Raw genomic sequence first — 14,734 nt, forward strand, 5'->3', positions numbered from 1 at the left:
TTGTTGTTAAATTTTGTTCATGATAATTTAGCTATGAAATGCAATATTAAATAATTAAATGAATAATTTTTCTCCTGCTATTTCTTTCATCATTTTTATGCTTAAAAAATCCTCTTTAGAATTAGAAAACCAGATACTTACCTATATCTATGTATAGTTTATCATGAAACTACTTGCCGTTTGCCAAAGACAATTCTTTTTCTTACCTCCAGGGCTTTGACCATACACGTGTCTCTGCCTGGAACAGCCCTCCTTTCTCTCTTACCTACTAATGTCCTTTGCTTCCCTATAGATCTCAGCTTTCTTTTCCCCAACCCTGAATCAGGTACCCTCCCTCTGTGTTCTCACTGCACCCATGCCTAAGTCTACTGCTTAATTCCACACTGTCTTACACAGGAAATTGACTGTTTACAGGAATCCTCCTCTAATTTCTTGAGGGCAGAAGAAACATTCTTATTACTATTTTAACCTCAACATCCAGGATAGTGCCTTTTGTCTGGTGGTCACTCAACAATTATTTTTAGAATTACTGCATAAACAAAGACATCCTCCTGTGCCAAAGTAAACTGATGCTGGACATGTAGCCTGTTCTATAAAGGAGAACATTTGTGCAGGAGCCACCAATGACCTCTATGCTTCTGTGGCGACATGAAAGAGACCAAGACATTCTCTCTTCTTGGCATAAAACCAGGGAAAGCACCTCCTGTACACTTACAAGAGTCCTCAGATAAGAATTTCAATATCTGTTTTCTTTAATATTTCCTCCAAAATGTATATAAGAACAGAGGATAGAGTTTGAGGGCATGGTTAAGATAACTCTCTACATAAAAAACTTATGTCAACTATGCAATATATTCTAAAATCTACCAGTTTCTACATAAAAATAATATCCTTTATTGTCATTTTTTAAAAACTGATGCAAGATGCATATTTTAGTTCTGTGAATTAGCCTACCCTCTGCCGTACCATCTTATTCCCCTAAGTTTGTTACTCACGCTCAGAAGCAGATCAAATACTATTAGAATATGTAGTAAGATCATGCCATTCTACTTAACTCACTCCTTTATTACTTCATGCAATTTTTGCCCATGCATTCAATAAACATCACTGAATACCTATTGTGGGTAAGACACCATGCTGAACACTCGTCTATCTATCTATCCATCCACTCACTCATTTATTCAACAAATATTTATGGAGCTGTTCTATGCACCAGGCACTATTCCAGGCACTGGAACATAAGCATACTTGAGACAGAAGCAAAATCTGCTCTCACAGAGTTTATATTTAGTTTGAGGTACTAGAGAGATATAAAACAACATTCTATTATCTCAATCCTTGAGGTTCTGTTCCACATCCAGGACTGAAAGTCCCAGATTTAGGGCAGAGTTCCAAAGATAAAACAAGTTTGTCACTACTTACTTCCCTTCCTTTAGGATTTCTAAAGAGAATGGAAAAGCAGATCCCCAGACAGAACAGCAGTGTCATCTGGTTTAATGATGGGAGATGGATAACAGGACTTGTGACCCAGAAAAAGAAAAACTGGTAAGAGGGACACCTTTTGTGGAGAGATTTATTTTCCCCCCATCATTTTGAAAGGAGGCCTGGGGAGGCTTCATACTCCACAGAAAACTGTGTAGGCAGTCACAGTGGCCCTCGAATAGAATGAAATGCTCCCCACTGTAGGATGGAGGGTGTCCTGAGGAAGGCGGGTAATTGTCTGAGGCCAGAGAGGAGCTCATCAGTAAACTAAAGGAAAACCATTACACAGAGGTGGCCAGGCCTGAGACGCCACACATGGAATGAAACTCATGGAATCCAGGTATCACGAGATAGTATCACTATTAATACTATTTCCACCCTGCAGATCTAATGCTTATTGTAGTTGTGCAACATCTATGCTATACTGAATGCTCTGCAATGGGAAACACCAAGATGAATACAAGATGTATACATTTTCATGACCGAGAGGGACCTTGAGTCAAATGAAACAGGCCATCTCTTCTCATTTCTCCCCATGCTGCGTTAGGACATCTAATTCAGAAATCACTGTAATACAACATTTAAAACGCACAAACCCAGGAATATGGGAACTCAGAGAAAGAGAAGCTCACTTCTGATGAAGGAGAAACGAGTGGCAGAGATTTCCTGAAGATGTGGTATTTAACCTGGTACAGACCCTAGAGGACGGGCTTGGAGCATCCAAGAGGACTTGGAGCAGGGGAAGAGTGTGGCCACAGAACTGAAGACAGAAAGAGGCTACTCTCAGTTTAACGGGAAGGGAATGAAGTGAGAGGCACACAGACTACCTACCATCTTTTGGAAAAGACTAACAAGTTTGGTGAATTGAAGAAAAAACTGCCTATTATTTTTTGTCATTGTTTGCTTGGGTTTTTCATTTGTTTGTTTTCTTTTGTTTGATGTGCTGTTAAAAGATCGAGGCAATCCCTGTAAATTCCGAAGTATTTACTGGAAGTAATCAACACTGACACAAGACAGAGAAGTAAGGTTTAAAGTTCAATCCTCTCTTACACTTTGAAGAGACAGGGAAAAGGAGGGTAAGAAGATATATTCTAGTACGCACTTCTAGCCCTATTAAGTGCATGAGGATATAGTTAGAAAAACAGTGAGAAAATTTTTTTTTTAATATGTGGAAAGAAATGAAAGTCTTGCCCAAGCACTCGAGAAAGGTCCCCTGAGCTATGCTTTGCTCTGGCTGCACCTGTTGATACTTGGTGACCAGTTAATTGGGAATAAAATTCTAATGGTGTCTGGGAAGGTGGATTTTAAAAAAATAGGACAGTTCATCAAATTCGTATGTTACACAGAAGCCACCAGGCTTCCTAGAATTTTTATTAAAAATTACAGACATCAGAGCAATAGTCCGCAGACACCACCTCCTCTACTAACAAAAACTTTCCTTTCATGGCTCCAGAGGAAGTCCAGAAACGAATTCTCCCACCCCTGCGTAAATCTACAAAGGGCTCCCTCCTTAGGCTGCTAACAGCCCCAACTGCAACCCCTGGATTACAGAGTAGAGTTTTAATATATTTATAGAGTCTATATGAGTTGTTGCTTTAAGCAACACCATTAATATGCCAGAACTCTGAGTTCTCAAACTTATTCAGTTATCAATTTGTTGTACATAATTTAATCTCTCTGTATTTTGAAATGCAAAATGGAAATAGCACTGCTGATACTTCACAGGGTGAAAGGAGATAACCAACACGACCATTATAAAGCTTGCTGGGGGAAAAAAGAGCTTATGTAAATGTCTATTAATTAAACAGGAACGGCTGCACAACTAGGTCAGGCATGATGATAAGACTGAACAACCCACCCCAGCCATCAGCATCAAAAGGAAGAAATGAACATTTAATCCTAATAGCACTTGTTGGTTGCATTTTATAAAGAATATTAAATTGTAATATTCTGTAACATAACAGTAGCATATTTCAGACCATCCTCAAAGAAGTCTTTGATAGAACATAAACTTATTAGAGACAACAGCCAAAAACAAAAACACAAGCCAATTACTAATGAAGAAGTTGTAAAAAGCTAATCAAAGCTCTCATCCAGAGAAAATGAGAAAATCTGAGCTCAGAATGATTTTGTATATTGATGAGATTTTTATATAGCATCATGGAAAGAAAAATAAAGCAGATTTAAATGAAGACAAAAAAGACGTTGAGTCTCTGTTAAAAACCCTTGTTAAGTTCCATATCAATGTTTTTATTAAAATGTTCTGTTCGGGTAGAAACACCGATTTTTCAAAGATATCTGATGAGTGGTACTGGCAGTACAGGACACACTCACTTTCCTGTCTCTCCAGTCAGATCCCTGAGTGTTTGGAGGGCCACACAGAACCTTCATTCAGCCTTCACCCATTTTGTAGAAATTTGCTCATAGAGGTGTCTTATCGACCCCTCAGGCACTCAGAAATTATGGCTCCAAGACTCATGTCCAGACTCAAGAACAGAACTTAGCCTTTCCCTACCAGTGCCAAGCCTGCTAAGACTAAATGCAGCACTGGAACATGAAACAAATTGCAGGCATTACATTTATTCTATTTTTGTCTTAAAGGAAAACAATCAGGAGCCTGTGCTTTCCAAGCATTAATTCCCCTCCCCCCCACTACATTATATAACAGTGACAATTTGGGGCTTACTAAGTTTATTTCTGGGATACTCACTAAAACAGTGACACCACTTTAGACGATGTTGAGGTATAATAAAGTGGTGAGTCAGCAATCAGAAAAGTCAAGGATTTTCAAGAACGAACTCACAAAACAGCCTAGTTTATTGATAACTAGATACTAATGTCTGGCAAATATCACATGGAAAGATGTTGTTAGAGCAAAATAAAATAGCAATCTATTAGTACAATTATTTTTAGGATGATGTCAAAATTCTAAAGCAACAGAAAAACATACAGATTAATCTTTAAGATGGATTTTTAAAATACCACAATGCTTCTCTTTATATAATCAGTATAAATTTCTATCAAAAGCACCCCCATTCATAGGTAACAGTTATTTCCTTCATGATTCTTACCCAGTTTTGATAATAAAAATACTCATTTTATTCACAGAAGCAGACACCTGAAGCAGAGAGTGATTTAAGTTAAAATCAGTTTTTCTGTTTAGAAACATTTGAAAGAAAATTCCTAAGAGATGTGATAAACCCATTAAAAAACCTATTACTCATCTAATAATGAAAAATGTTAATTTAGCTACAATGAGATATTTCTCCCACTTTTTAGACTACCGTTTGAAACCAGGTAACAGAAAAATGCTACTAATAGACTACAGTATTACTAATAAACTACAGTATTACAAAATCATACTCTTCAATATAAAAATATCATAGATTTTTTTTCAGGCAATAACTATATCCTGGTATTTTGCAAACATAGGTAAGAAAGAGGAAAAAATGATACATATGGGCAAGAATGGCGGTTTTTCTTTTTTTTTAATTTTATTTATTTATTTGGCTGCTCTGGGTCTTAGTTGTAGCATGTGGGATCTAGCACCCTGACCAGGGATCAAACCGAGGCCCCCTGCACTGGGAGCTCAGAGTCTTAGCCACTGGACCACCAGGGAAGTCCAAAGAATGGCAGTTTTTCATATTAAAGATTAAAGATTTTTTTATATTAAAAATAAAAGCAACTTAATAATGTTAGGATAAAAAAAATTACACTCTAGTCCTATTTCTTGACCAAACATTTCTCCATAGTAACTTGTCAGAATCTTAAAAACTAATTTTTATGGTTTGGATCTAGCTCTGTATTGTCTAGACAATAAAGTCCAGGACCCCAAAAAAGAGTCTAAAATTGAAAAAGAAAATTGATACCAGGAAATACACAGACTTTCCACATGAACTCAGGAGTGAATCTAGATTTAAAGACCGAGCACTGAGCTCACCATTATTTCCTCCCCATGGTCCTTCAAACCAGCAAAGTCAATAAATCTCATGACTGCTTCAGACTAGGTCATCTTCAACTCCTTCTTTTTCTTCCTCTTAAAGGTTGATTTCTTCTCAGTTTCATTGACATCTACCTACCCACCATTCTATCATTCAAAGTTATGTATACAGTGAATACATAATTTTATGATTCAATTTTCCCTTTACCTCTTCACATTATTTCATATAATGAAATATATTCCTATATTTTCCATAATCCTCATAACTTCACTTTTAGCTATAAAACATTCCATCTGACTAATATATCATAATAGATATTCCACTGTGAGACATTTAGATTATTTTCCAGGTTTATATTGTTATAAATTGTGTGCATGTATGTGCGTAAAATAAAATTTCAGGAAGGAGTAAAAATAGTGGGGATATTTACATGGCTATTGATCTGTATTATTATATTTCCCTCCAAAATGATTAAACTAATTAATATTTCCACCAACACACACTGCTCCACTACCCCCTCACTGTTTCAAGTAGCACTGCCCGCCCTAATGTTACAGATTAAACCATCCTTTGAGATACTTCACAAAAGCATCACAGATGCTACAAAGACTTGAAGCGATCAGCTTAGGCTTTATGCCACTTCTGACTTGGCCATAGGATGCAACCCTTGGGAATTACTGACTTGATTCAGGAGAACATATGGAAGAAGACTTAGGGCTCAGAATGGGGTTGGGTAACTCTCTTGAAGGTTTGTAAACATGTCATGTCCCTGGATACTGCTTTTCCAAATTGGCTGAGGGAGGGTCAGCAGTTTTTGAGGAGTGGTGTGCCAATGCCCGAGCTCTCAGGGCGGGCTTGCATTATCCGAACTGAGTCTCCAGCAGGTTGGTACTTGGGTCTCAGAGGGTCATGAAAATAGGCCAGCAGAAATCACATTAACTAAACCTTATGCTCTTCTCAGATTCTGTGCCAATTGGTATAAATATGGCTACAGTATTATCATATCACTCTTCTAAGAGTTCTACTTTCCTTGCCAAGGGTCTGGAAGATAATGTTAAGTGAGAAAACCAGCACGCAAAATTGTACATTCATTATGGTTACAACTATGAATATGATGACATGAAACTTACCCAGGAAGAAAATGGCATCTAAAACTTTCATTTTGAGGCATGGCATGAAATAAGAATGAAAACTAAAACTGTGCACATCAAATTGATACAAATATAATTGAAAGTAGATACACCTGAGGGCATATACCCTTTCTTCAACACTTAATTTTTTTACACAGGAAACAGCCCGTGTGTAGCGAGTTCCTCATGAGGGGGCCGTTCATTCTTTCCTGTCCTAGCTGGTGCTCCACCAGGAGCAGGAACAGTTGCCTTTTCCAGCATGAAGTAAAATTCACAGTCTCCATCCAACCGGACAGCCTCCCTATTTCTGCCTCAACAGGATCCAGTCTGACAGAGCACCTTCCGTAAGCAGATCAAATGACAAACCCAGCTCCCCCTCCCAAGGCAGGGGCTCTCTCCCAGGCATTACTAACCAACCTGGGAGCACAAAGGCGCAGTCTCCACAATGACCTACTGTGAAGCGCCAGAGGTTCTCAGCCAAACTGGTCTACACAGAAACTGAATTTCCAACAGAAGAGTATCAAAATCCTAGAATTTTACTTTCCAAACTTGATTAGGATGATATTATAATATCTTTATACCTATATTCTCAATATCTAGTATTCAGAAAACATAAATTATAAAGGTAATTTTATACCTCTACTTTCACTTACACCATTACTCTGATTTATAATGTTTTATTCCAGCGACTGATGTTTTTGCTTGCACACACCTACATTTTAAAAATAAGTATCTACAAACCCCAAGGCACAAAGTTGTCCTCTAAAATTTTTCATTAAATAGTTGCAAAGGATATAATTTCCAGTATATTTTAAATATGAACAATTTAAAAAACATACTATTTTACTTAAGCATTCGATGTTAAATAATACAATTGTCACTCTCCTAAAAGCACTCAATCAAAAATAAATGCCCCAGTGTTATTGACAATTCCTATCATCATTCATTTTAAAAATATATGAACAAATGGATAGTTTATATTTTTCTCCTTGAATTCATCTCCATTCTGTTTCACTCAAAGAACTTTATCCTAATGTATATTTTATGGTTAAAAGCTTTTTATTGATCACATTCTTGTAAACAAAAAATAGAAAGGAAAAAAAAAAATAGAAAGGAGTTTATTTTCCAAAATTTCCTGTGACCATTTTGCTCTAGGTATTAACTAAAATGTATGATTGAGTTCTCATTATAATTATCAGTAGCACTCAGTTGAACAAAGCAAAATATTATAAAATTTGATAAATAAACATATAAAGTGAAATATTTTTTGAAATCATAGGTTAACAGCATCAGTTTGTACTATAGGCCATACTTTTTTAAAATATGTGTTTGAATTTACTTAATTCTCACAATACCCTTATTATTATTATCCCCATTTTATAGACATAGAAGCTGAGGTTGAAAAAGCTTAGACTCCTCAAGGTCTCAGAGCCTGTATCCACAATGCTCCCTGGTTCTACAGTCCAGGCACTTAACCACAAGTCGGTATTTCCTGACTCTTAAAAATATGGATTGGGTCCTGGAGAGTGAAGCAACATACCTGTGGTAAAGGATGGGGTGTGCTGTATGCCTTTGTCTTTCACTTTGGGAGAAAGGTAAGAAGGGGAGGTGGGGAGGAAAATCTCCATAAGGAGCTTTCAGGCAGATGAATTTTATGAGAGCATATGTATGGAAGTAGAAGATCTGGAAATTAATTCCTGTAAACCTCTCTATACCCACATATACTTTGGGATGACTTCACATCCACTCAGGGGTACATATACTCCAGTTTGAATGCTATTGGTCCACTCAATCTCTGACACAATAAAAATTAGAGAAGGTTTTGTGAAACATTTGGAATGCCTTTGAAACAAAATTTAATTAAAATTTAAATTATTTTAACCCTTGAATTTTATTTTAAAATGGCAGTTAATTTTCATAATTTGGAAGGACACAAATGCTAAAATGTTATAGGAGAGTAATAAGCATAACTATAATCCACATGGTAGGTTTATAATGATTAGATGTAATGCATGAAAAGATAGCAGGTCAGTAATAGAGCCATGCATCAAATGCTCCTCTCAAAATCTTTATTTGCATTTCTATTACTGAAATCATTTCCTAATAATGAAGTTGCCATGAGAGAAGCTCCATTACTAAGGAATCACTGTTACAGAAACAACATTATTAAAGCATTGCTATGTACAAGAACTTTTATTAGGATGATACAAGTTATATATCATTGTAATAAAGCTTCCATTATAATCCTAATTGCATAAAGCTGTGTTTGAGTTTAGCAATGCTAGAGCTGTAGGACTTTTAATAAAGTATCAAAATAATGCTTTGGTAATAGGATTGTTTAGGATACTAATACTTCAGGGAAGGCTCAACTGACTAATGGATGATGTTTATGTCACTAATTATACACGCTCTACCAAGAATTAAAAAGAAAAAAAGTGAAAAGAACCTTCATATACCTAGTAGCATGCAGTGTGGAAATGTATGTTTTGAGGCATACATACCAGCTCTCTTTGCTATAACAGCTCAGCATATCCAATTCATTTACTGATATAAGGCAGCAAGTCACCAAATAGATACTTGTAATTGTGATAATTAAGAAGTTTAATGCTCATATCTATGAAGATCTGGTAATCAAAAAAAATTAGCAGCACAATTACATATACCCACAGACATGTACACAGGCACATCTTAGGATCTGCCTGTTAGAAGAACCACTGGAGAAATGTGAGGTTTTGGTGGACAGAGAAAGAGATGGACAGAGTCAGAGTTAAATACCAATTAGATAATGCAAAGAACTGACTCATTGGAAAAGACCCTGATGCTGGGAAAGATTGGAGGCAGGAGGAGAAGGGGATGACAGAGGATGAGATGGTTGGATGGCATCACTGACTCGATGGACATGAGTTTGAGCAAGCTCCAGGAGTTGGTGATGGACAGGGAAGCCTGGCATGCTGCAGTCCATGGGGTAGCAAAGAGTGGGACATGACTGAGTGACTGAACTGACTGAATTAGATAACTCACTCTAAGGTGCTACTCCATATATCAATAATATAGTGATCCTTCTGAGTTACAGCTAGAAGTTAGAGTTCAGACTTAAGTTCGCAACAGAGAATTTTAGCAGATCCTTTCAAATGTTTGTTTTGCATTTGCTCAAATGAAGCCAAATAGTCTGCTGTTCCCTCTAGGAGCATATCTAATATCTACCACCAGAGACCGCCAAAGAGCCATCCAATCACCGGGTAGGCTCAGAGATACTCCTTAACATACCTGCTGTGTGAAAATCACAACACGGAAGGCACCCAACTGAGAATGGCTTCAGCATAGGAGAAGGCAGCAGAGACCCTGACGAGTGGCTCGGCCACAGTCATATCAGATAATGGGACCAAGGTATTTTGGTTTTGAGGCTACTTATGGCAGCTGAATTGACTTGAAATCTGCATGGGAAGCAAAAGTGCTTTCATCTTTGAAGACAGTGTCTCCTTTCCATAGGTCCCTCGTGACCTCTGCCTCCCAGATGTGCTGAAGGACAAACAGTTGGGTGGGAGTTAACTTAGAGCCCAGGAGGTTTATTTTCCTTACTGACTCAGGTGATGAAGATTAAATATGAACCTTCTCCTAAGGCCTTCATATTATCTCAGGGTAAAGTACAATTTTTGTTTGTTTTACTGCATGGTCAGCTGGAATATGTTATTTTTCAGAATTCTAATATTCTCTCATTAAATATGATCAACCCAAAATAATTTGAACTGAGACAATGAGGGACTTGTCTATTTCTAAAACACCTACAAAATTTGAAGTCTCTTGACTTTGGAGTGTGTAACATTAAGAGAGCAAAAGGGCTTAGTTATCCAACCGGTCAACAAATACCTTCAACAACAGAGGTACCCAAAATATTTGAAGACATTTCGGCTTCCATGAATTTGACTGGAATGTCAAACCAGGTAATCCAGAAAGAAACTATCTGAATTTCAGCATTCATATGAGTTGGGAGTTCACGATTCACTAATGTCCTTATTTTTAATACATCTTTCCAACTAGGTCTTGCAAGGAAAGTCTAAGTTCTCACCATGACAGGAATAGAGTTCTTACATGAAAGCCTTACATCAACACGGGAAAGACTCAAGAGGCTTGAATAAACAAATGCTAATTGATTGATTTCTTTGGAAACTGATTTGAACTTCACTACCTCCCATTTCCCCAGCTTCTCCACGAATGTTTCATCAGTATTCCCCAAAGCACAGCTGTCCTTTCAAACATCTCTTCTCCCCTCTACCTCCTCGAAGACTGTCCATACCCCCACCCCGCATGGGGCTGACAGACACCTGACAGACACTTCAGCTCACAGACACCTCTTCCCCTCCAGCCTGCCGCAGCTTCCTGCTGGTGTCCTCAGCTCCCATCTCTCTGGTTTATCCCTCACCCTGCACAGATACCTGAATCCTCATCCCAATGAACAGTTTTACGTCACACTTGCACAAAACCATTCCTTATTACCCGTTACTTATTAAGGGAAGCTTAATTTGGAGGGGGGAATGAATGTCCTTCAATATCCGATAAGAGCTAGAGACCTTAGGATAATGCACAGGCTTTTGCCTATGATATATCCTGAAGCCTGGGGATTTGTGACCCTTGGGTTAAAAAAAAAAATCCAAACCTATATGGTAAAGTTTGAATGCACGGTCCTCTCTCTATTCAGTTTCCCTGCAAACTGGCATCAGACTGTTTTTCTAGGCTTATCTTCTCTCAGGGTACCCTAATCACAGACAAGGGTAAAGCCCTCATTGAGCACCTACCACACCCCAGTGAATATTCTAAGCTCTAAATAAATAGCAAAGCAAGATGACAAAGGTCCTTCTGCTGTACATATTCTAGATACCCATAGTTATCTCGTGTCCTCTTACATCGTGACCTGCTACTGCATATTCTCAAATGTATGCAATTCCTAGTTTTGGTAACCTGGCTCTTCAGGTAGTTTATACTGTCAGTTGGGTTTGCTTTCTACTCTCAGTATACTTTATGCTTCCTCGTGTCTGTGCTGGTATTCCCTACCTAGAACAATCCTTCACCTCTCTTTCTCTCTCTCTCCCCATCTTGATCTCCACCTCCATCTCTATCTTTCTCTTTTCAAGAAGTCTTTTCAGAACCATTTCAGCTCACAATGAACAAACTTTCTTCTTATATCTCTATCAGTGATCTGGCACTTTTTCATATACTGCTTGTAGCACCTCTTAAGAGTTATCTTACTATATAACTTATTATTATTGATTAATTCTGTGCATTATCGCCCCATCTGTGGTAAAGGAGACCATGCTATTGATTTTTCTTTCCCAAACAATGCTGTCTATCACTGTGCCTTTTACACACCACCACCACTAAATCTCTATTTGGTGGTTATTGCTGATTGATTGCAAAAGATGATGCCACTGAGATGATGAAAAGTTTCTCTAACTTTCAAGGGTGATCCAGAGAAATTTCAGAGTATCTTTCTCTGCTTGGGGATTGATAACATGACCAAAGTGATGCACAACTTAGCAAACCAACCCAACCACTGCTATTCATCATTCTGACTGTGAGACACCTGTGTGTAGTTATTGGCATGCAGACAATATGTAATAAGGTTGTTTATATTCCAAATAATAGTTGGCTTTTGCCATGTACATACGGCATAGATTAGATGCATTCTTATCTGACCTAACCTTCATGTTAATACACGAATCAAAATCTTTGAAGGCAACAAAGGGCATCTTAAAACAAACAAACAAAAAACACATTAAAAAAAAAAAAGCAGACAGTAATGGTAAATGTGTGCAGCCTTCTTTGGTGCTATTAGTCACTGTAAATGCATCTGCTATCTCTGTCTGCATCTATAACTCTCAGCATCATTTCCTAGCAGAGTAAACAAATGTGGCTTATAAACTTCCCCACACAGACTGTTTTCACAGAATTTTCTAACCTACCAACATGCTTATAATACTCAAATGCCTCGTTAAAATCAAGTAGGTGGCATACAAATTATAATGCTATTCTTTGGACTGTATCAGACATGAGGCGACAAAATTTCTTAAGCATGATACTCTGTTTTCTTAGAAGCCTGAAAGAACAATGTGTCCTGATTGTTACCCTGGCATGTCCAGCTCCACCCATTCCCATGCAATCCACAGTTGAAGTGCTCTGAAATTCTGAAGAACATCTTCTGCCTCCTAGAGCCCACGTGGGCTGCTATTTATCCCAGTTATAGATTTCCATAAAGTGATAATCACTGACAGATGACCCACCCCACACGGATTGTTGGATGGTAAAATACCATGAATTTATTTCTCTATAAGTATAGTGGTATTTGTTATCTGAGATTATGTCCCATACTAGGCACATAGCGATGTTATTTTTAATTTGTTGGATGACTTGAGAGAGATTATGCTTAGCACCAACTTGAGATAAAATCATTAATAACAATAATAGCTAACATTTATTGTGTGATGGCATACTATGTGCTACAATCTATTCTAAACATGTTCTACTTATTACTTTATTTGATCCGTGTAACAACTCCATGAAGTATGTACTACTATTGTCATCATTTTACTGATGAGGAAACTGAGGCACAGAGAGAATCAGGTTTCACAACTAATTTAGAAAATCCAGCATTGGAACCTAAGCAGTTTGGCACTAAGTCACTTTTTTTTAAACATTACTTTTCTTTTAATTAAGTAATTTTTGGTTGTGCTGGTCTCTGTTGCTGTGTGCGGGCTTTCTCTAGTTGCAGTAAGTGGGAGTTATTCTTTGTTGCACTGCACAGGTTTCTCATTGCGGTGGCTTCTCTTGTTGGGGAGCATGGGCTCGAGGCACATGGGCTTCAGGAGCTGCAGCACAAGGGTTTCAGGAGTTGTGGCTCATGGGTTTTAGAGTGAGGGGTCAGTAGCTGTGGAGCATAGACTTCATTGCTTTTCATCATGTGGAATCTTCCCGGACCAGGGATTGAACCCATGTCCCCTGCATTGGCAGGTGGATTTTTATCTACCGTACCAGGGAAGTCCCGTAAATCAAATAGTCTTCATCAGTATGTTATACTGTTTATCATTTATTTTCTTGCATTCTTTTTCCCCCAGTTTTAATGAGATGTAAGTGACATATGGCTCTGTATAAGTTTAAGGTGTCATGACTAGACTTCCACATATTGTGAAATGATTGCCATAATAAATTTGGTTAACATTCATCATTTCATATAGATACAAAGAAACAAAAACAAAGTAATTTTTTTCCCTGTGATAAGAACTCTGTTTAGTTTTAGTCCTAAATTGGGATGTTGAGGCATCACTAACTAGATCCTGTCTTGCCACATCAGAAGAAAACTAGTGTCAGATATTTATCATGACTCCATATGCAGTTGACTCTTGAACAGTGTGGGTGTGAATTGCATGGGTCCATTTACATGTGGATACTTTTCAACAGTAAACACTATTACATGGTTCATGGTTGGTTGAAGCCATGGATGTGGAGCAGCTGTAGACACAGAGGGCCCACTGTAAATTATGCATAAATTAACCCTGTGTCATTCAAGGGTCAACTGTGTAAGGTATTTAATGGGTTGATCTTAGGGTAGGTGTCTAGTATTAATAATTCTGAGTTTTCCTCCATACATCCAAGGAAATTTTACCTTTGCAACAAAACATGCTCCATGCCATTGTTTGTATTATGGATTTTGTGATGGCCAGTGATTTGTCTGACTAGACGGATTCAGCTAAAATAAGCACAGAATCATCAAGAATACTGTGACACTTTCTATAAACCTGGAGAGAGGGTACTAGTCAAACAATAAGTCTTCTCTGATAGCTTCTGCTTTCTAATGTAGAAAGAAAAGTACTTTTCAATGTCACATTTTGGCCTACTTCAAGCATGACCTTTAATACAACTCTGATATAAGCTTCTCTGCTAACAGATGCACTAAAAGACCAGCAAAACATTTCTTTAGTGAATATTCTGATTGGCGTGCAAAGTTAGGGCTTAAGACTCAGCACTATGCTGAATATGCTGACTGTATATCAAGGGCTATTGGCCTTCTGCATCTCCTCGTCAGTCCTCTAGCACATAACAGTCTGAATCACTCATTTGATACTTAGCATTTGTTTGCTGCTGGCATTAATTTTATTTGTTTATATCTACATTTTTGCATGTCTGTATCTT

General features: G+C 37.7%; 1 protein-coding gene across 2 annotated transcripts in view; it reads right to left on the reverse strand.

Moving 5' to 3' along the window:
• The window catches only part of ATG10 (autophagy related 10), a 249,392-nt gene that overhangs the window by 13,078 nt on the left and 221,580 nt on the right, over positions 1–14,734 (reverse strand). The window lies entirely within an intron of this gene.

Source organism: Cervus canadensis, chromosome 4 (assembly GCF_019320065.1).
Source record: "Cervus canadensis isolate Bull #8, Minnesota chromosome 4, ASM1932006v1, whole genome shotgun sequence".
Taxonomy (NCBI): domain Eukaryota; kingdom Metazoa; phylum Chordata; class Mammalia; order Artiodactyla; family Cervidae; genus Cervus; species Cervus canadensis.